Raw genomic sequence first — 6,744 nt, forward strand, 5'->3', positions numbered from 1 at the left:
TAATGAGCATCAGAAATCACATGGATTAATGAGTCGCAAGTGATCCCCTTCAGAATAATTTTATTTCTAATTTCTTAACCCTCCCGATACAGGCACCGTGAACAAGCAATGACAGGGAATGATTTGAGACTGAAAGCCCCTTTCCCCCGGACTTTGGCAGAGCTCCCCAGGAGCATGACCTGTCTACTGCCTGTAGCACCAGGTCTCTAAGGCCAAGGGGAATGTGAGAGGCAGCAACCCTCTACCCTTGATTGTCATGAAGGATGTGCCACTTCTCAGCCGAAGGTACAGACTGAAGAAGAAAGGGGAGAGGGGGAATGTCTTGAAAGTACCAGCCCTTTCTCTCAGCTTTATGCTACTGAACCCCCAAATTCCTGTCACGCATTCTTGGTCTCCCCTCCTTTCTCTGTCTTCTGAAGAACTGAGTGACTTGGCAGCCTTCGGCCGATACTGACTATGGACACCAGCACCTCTGCTGGGATGGACACCAACCCGATGTACCCAACATGGCCAGCCGGTATTCTCGGGGTCCCATGAAGCCATAGGCCTGAAAGAAGAAAAAGAACAAAGAGAAAGAGAAAACACCGAAAAGCAGAAGGTGAGCAGACTTTCCCATGTGCTACTGTCCATGTCCATGTCTGGTTAAAAGAGAATAGAGATGCAAATTTCTGGGGGTGTTTCTCTTCAAAGGTGACAGACATGCTTGACTTTCCGCAGCAAACTAAGCACAGACGGCTCTCCGGCAGCCACAGGCTCACCTGAAATATAAAAGGATGAAAGGGCAAAATATTTAAATGTGTATCTGTTGAAAAAAATCTGATCAAAAGTGCATTAATAATCACACCCATAGAAATAACTAAGCCTGCTCAGGGATTGAGAACACATAGCCACATGACTTTGAGCAGAGTCAGACAGGATTCTAGGCCCGATTCCCAGCTCTGCCCCCCAGCTGTCTGACTTCAGGCAAGCTACCTAACCTTTCTGCATCTTTAAAATGGGGATAATAGGGGCACCTGCATGGCTCAGTCCATGAAGCATCTGCCTGTGGCTCAGGTCCAGATCCCAAGGTCCTGGGATGGAGCCCCACATCAGGCTCCCTGCTCAGCCGGAGGAGAGTCTGCTTCTCCCCTTCCCTCTGCCCCTTATCCCCTACTCGTGCTCTCTCTCTCAAATAAATAAATAAAATCTTTAAAAAAATAAAACATATCCTATTAAATAAATAAATTAATTAATTAATTAATTAATAATAAATAAAATGGGGATAATAATGTACCTGCTCCCTAGGATTTTTGTGAGCCTCTAAGAAGATACTTAAAACAGTGCTTGGTATATACCAAGTGTTCGGTAAATATTATGATTCTATACAGCTTATTCTATAGTTACATATGGAATACCAAAGCAAAAGTCCTAAGGAAAAGACTTGCTGGAAAAGTCTCAAACTTACTTGGCTAGTCATTTCATGCCTTATAGACTATATCATACAACCTGCTGCTTATGTTTATTACAAACAGCTTATTTCACTCAGCTTAATCCCTAACTTTTAATCATTTATTCAATAACTTTCAGGTAAAATTAGTTTAATTCTACAAATTAACAATTCAAATTCTAGAAGTTTAAGTAATCAAAACTAAATTCGCATCACTCACAGACATCCACACAACTATTCACGTTTCACTTCTGGAGACAGCTAGAATCTTTATGCCGATTATTTCTGCTTTTATTCCCATATTATGATGGGTGAGGTAGAGGAGGAGATTGGAACAACTGTCATTTAAGGAAGTTGCAACAATGTTTTAAATTTTTCATTGTATCTCTTCTCTTTTTTCCTTTTCCATACCACAAAACAACAATGATAACAATGAAAAAACATATTAAATTAGTATAATTTTGAGGAAAGTCTGTACGATAAATTTATTTAACATCAAATCTGGTTTAGTGGAAATCCCTCTAATAAGGAATGAGGTCATGTCTCTTGCAATGAATCATGTCCATTAAATTTATCTTGTTTTCTGGATGTTTTCCTTCCTTCATTTGTTTGTCATTTCCAAGTCTCTAATTCTTGTTGATTGTTCAATTAAATGAAATCACTGACTTTTTTTTTTTAATTTTGAAGAGGGCATTAAACTGAAGCTATAATATATTATAATCTACATTGGTAATGTCTGAAATTGTTGAATCACTATTTTGTACACCTGAAACTAATATAACACTGTATATTAACTATACTGGAATTAAAATAAAATCCTTAAAAAATTAAAACAGATTTAAATATATGCATATGTATACATATACATACATATATAAACACACAGGTAATCTGTATTAACACAAGTCTGCTTTTAACTCTACAATAATTTTTCCTACCCAGCTTTTTAAAAAGCAAATGCAACTTAGTTTTATTCAAAACTCTCCAAACATTTTCCATTTGTGTATCTCTTATTTCATATGTGTCTTCTTTCCTTTGCCATCTTTCTACTCCTTTGATACTGGGAACAAAATAGGAAAGACGGCTATTCTTTATTATAATGTTCCATTACCTAGAAAACTTATTTAGGATGAAAGAAAACCCTGCTCTTCACATTGACTAATAACTGATTGATCTCCATACATTTCTCCACTGCTCTCATTTCCCTTTACTCCAAAATTACACACTGAAAGATTACAACTCCACTTAAATAACTCCCACATACATTCAAAGATGATCTGAGAACTGAAATCTCCTCGAGGGCTCTTTAAAAGATCTCATTTATTCCAAGACCTTGAGATGTGATCCAACACACAGGACATGTCAGGAGTTTAAGTCTAGATTTAGAGTCAGAGTTATTTTAACAATAGAAACAAACTTGGAAAGCTACCAGTCCAGTCTTTTTTACAAATATGGAAACTAAGACCCACAGAGGCTGTACTATCCAGAACAAGGTTATTTCATATACATATGAATATGTATTAATATACAGCTTGAAATTTCATAAAGGATATTCAGAAGAATTATCATAGGTCTTAAAGGACTCTTGAAGACAAAACGAATCCGTTTTTATGGCAGTCGGCCCTTTTCAATTACCTTAATATTTTTAATTTTAAAGGAAACCTTTACATCAAACACAATTTTATTTCCTTGTTGAGAATGATTTTGTATTTTGAAACAGCACCTTTTGCCATTCTCAGAATCCGTGATCTCGTAAAAGTTACGTTTTCCCACTGTGGTGTTCCCACCATCGAAGGCACTCCCCGGCCGCGGGCACCTTGGCGACCGGAGCCTCGCTCCGCACCCATCTTGGTCTGCGGAAGGGCGGCGGGCAGGGACAGAGACGGCCGCGACCAGACAATGTCCTGCATTCACGGCGGCCTCGGCCAATCACAGGCCGGCGCCTCCCGGCCCCGCGCGGCGCCACCGGCCACGGCTCGGGCCCGAGAAAACCCGGCCTCTGGGCGGCCATCTGCGGCCGTCCCGGGGCAGGGCGCGCCGCGCTCCAACGGCGCCCCGCCCGGAGGAGGGGCCCCTGGCGCGGGCGCCGCGGCGTCCCCTCAGGACACGGGTCGCGCACGGAGGGCAGGATGCGCCGCCCATTCCGGCACGAACTCGGCACTGTCCCTTTAAGACGAGCCTCCTCCCGGGGCCTAGAGGAGCGTCGGCGGCCCCGCCGCGGGGGGCAGCGACATCCGGGCTACCGGGCTGGCGACGACGACGGCCCCTCGGGCAGCTCCCAGTCCCTGCGGGACGCCCGACTGGCCGCGGCTAGGGAGCGCTGCCGGGGCAAAGGGGGGGGGGGTGCCCTTCGGGGCCACGTGAGTCCCCAGCCCGGGTACAGCCCCGCCGCCACCGCCGCCCGCCCCCACCTCGCGGACGCCCGGGCCCGGACGCTGAGGCCGGCACGCGGGTCACGGACGCTTCGCCCGCGGGACCGCGCCGCGCGCGCCCGCTTCGGGGCCCGCCCCACCTCCTGCGCGTGCACAGGGGCGGGGCGCTGGAGAGACAGCCAATCAGCGCCGGCCGGCCAGGGACCGCCTCTGAAGTCCTCGCGGGGGGCGGTGCGGGAGGGAGAACTTCGTGGGGGGCGCGGCGCCCGAGGGCGGGCGGGGAAAAGCAGGAGTGCGGGAGGGGCTGGGAAGCTAGGCTTGCGGCGGTCCGGCTCGGATCCTGAAGCACCGAGGAAGTGAAAGGGGTGGGAGCGGCGGGGTGGGCCGCGGGCGGTGCGTGAGAACCGGCGCGGGCGGGCAAACGGGAGGAGAGGGGGAGGCGCCGGGAGCAGGTGGTGCGGCCGGAGGGGGGCGGGGGAAGGAGGGAGAGGGACGGGGGGTGGGGGAGCGATTAGGCACGTCCTCGAGATAGGAGGACTGGGGATGGACTTGCCGAGTTAATAAGCGTAAAGCCAGAATCTGTCAAGGTTTATTTATGCAGCTCAGAGAACTTGAAGAAGTTGTGAGCTTACTGGTGGAGATAGGTTCTTAAAATTTTCCTCTATCCGAATTTTTTTAAACATATTTTTAGTATCTGGTGGTATTTATTAAAACAAAGTTGATCACAGTATTTCATGAGGGTTGGGAGAAAAGGAACAAAAGGCATTTAAAAAGAAAAATCGTATTTCTTGATGCACTCTACCGAAATTTTGAGAAAGAATATGTTTCAGCAATCGGATACATTGTGTTAATTTTTAGGTTAGAGTAGGGGCTCTGTTGGTTGGGAGACGGAAAGGCAAGACTCACCGTCAGGTGATCATGAACAAGCCTTACACTAAAGCCTCGTTTTTCTCCCCTGAAAAAAATTAGAGCAATGAACTCCCCCTACTGATCTCGCAGCGTGTTTTGTAATTCAGCGTATATTTGATGAAAAGTGGGATATAAGCATTGTCCAGTTGCGTGGGTGGGGTTCCCTGGGGAGCGGTCCTGGGCCGTCTTCTCTGTGCGCTCTCCGGATGGTGTTCGGTCCACTCGCAGAGGGCCATCCTGCTTCCAGACCGCCCTGTTCTGAGATCCGGGCATATCTAACTTGGGTGCCACAGAAATCTGACAACCTGTGTGTCCTAAACGGAGCTCCGCACCTTCCCTCCAAACTGCCCGAGGCTCCCACCCCAGCAACTGCCTCACTACAGCTTGGACATCAGCTCCCAACCGCATCCCGCAGTCATGAAGCCCCAGGATCCGTTTTACTTCCGTCCTTCTGGTCGTCTGGTTGTCGCTCCTGCCACGCGCTGACTTCCTCTGTACAGGCCACGAGCGTCCTCCACCTGGACTACCGTAGTTTTCTGCTTACTGGTCTTTTGGCCTCGGGCTTCGCCCCACCCCCATCTCGACACTGCAACCGGAGAGGTATACTTTATTGGAAAGTAAATGCGATCGTGTTATTCCCGTTTGAAATCTCTTAGACTATCTCCGTTGCCCTCAGGATAAGTCCTATCTCCTTAAATTCGCTTTGTAAGGCCCTCCTAATCCTGTTTCCGTCCCGGTCCCCAGCAGGATCGTTTACGACCGGCCCCTCCTCCCACCCTTCCCCGAGTTACAGCCTACCTGAATTGCTTTCAGTTCTCCAAGGCGAGAGAGTCCTCTAGCTTCTGCAACACTCCCCGGTCTCCTTCTTTCTGAAGAGGTGGCTTCCTTCCCTTCCCTCACCTCCTATCCCCAAAGTGAGGGACCAGTTGCATCCCTACGTCCACGGTGCACCCATCGCCCTACGCTGCGGTCGCCTGTTGTGCCGCCTGAGTGTTACATCCCACAGCAGCTCTTCAGAACGGGAGCCGCATCCTGCTCACCATTGTTCCCAGTTCCCAGGATGGTCCTCGGCAATACTGGTCGGAGCCCAATTACCCTTTAAGAATACACAGTGATCGGCTCAGGAAAACAAAAATCAGGGTAGCCTTAGGTATCTACTGATAGATTTATTTTATATTGCTGTGTTTTTCAGTTTTGAATGCTCCTCTCTTAATAAGTTTCTCTATTAAGAACCAATTTTTTTAAAAAAAAAAAGGTATAATAAATTTTACTTAAACCATTCGGACGTTTTTGTCACAATTAACTATAAATCTCCTTTAGCAGCAATACTGTGTGTGGTTTGTGAAGTGAAATTCTGGAACAGTGGCTCCCTGTTTAATGCTAATGGGCAGAAATGTTCATTTTAAGCCCAGGCTCTGAAATTTTAAAACTGAGCTGAAACTAATGCCCCAGTAATGATAGTGGAAGGAAAGAGTATCATGGTAAGAGTTCTGATCCTTGATTCTTATTATTAATTTTTAGAACAGCAATTATCAATATGTTAACGAATTGTCCTGATACTGACTTAAAAAAAAAAAATCCTGTACTCTTAATATTTTTCTTTTGTTTAGGAGATGTCATGGTAACAAACTGAAATTCTCATTTTCCTTGTGCTCACTCAGAGCTAGCAATGCTACATATGTACATTTAGATTGGTAGTATTTCTAAACACCACCCTGCTACACACTTTCAATAAAGTTAAACAAGAATTCTTTGTTGAGAGATGTAATATTTGGAGGGGAGGATAAGGGAATAAATCTTAACTACTACAAATTGTTTCCCTTCAGCCTTACTCTGAAGGAGATCCTTGTTGGTTTTCTCATTACTGTACAACTAGCCTGTTGACTTTGTTACACTTTGGTGGAAGGGAGTATAATTTAGTAAGAAATAAAACTTTTTAAAAGAAGAGAAAGTTTCTTTAGTAAAATAAGCAAAAAATAAATGAGATTATATAAAGGTAAAAGCAAGTAATGTATTTAAAATATTTGAAGCAGAAAA

Source organism: Mirounga leonina, unplaced genomic scaffold (assembly GCF_011800145.1).
Source record: "Mirounga leonina isolate KUSES-001 unplaced genomic scaffold, KU_Mleo_1.0 Mir_165, whole genome shotgun sequence".
Lineage (NCBI taxonomy): Eukaryota > Metazoa > Chordata > Mammalia > Carnivora > Phocidae > Mirounga > Mirounga leonina.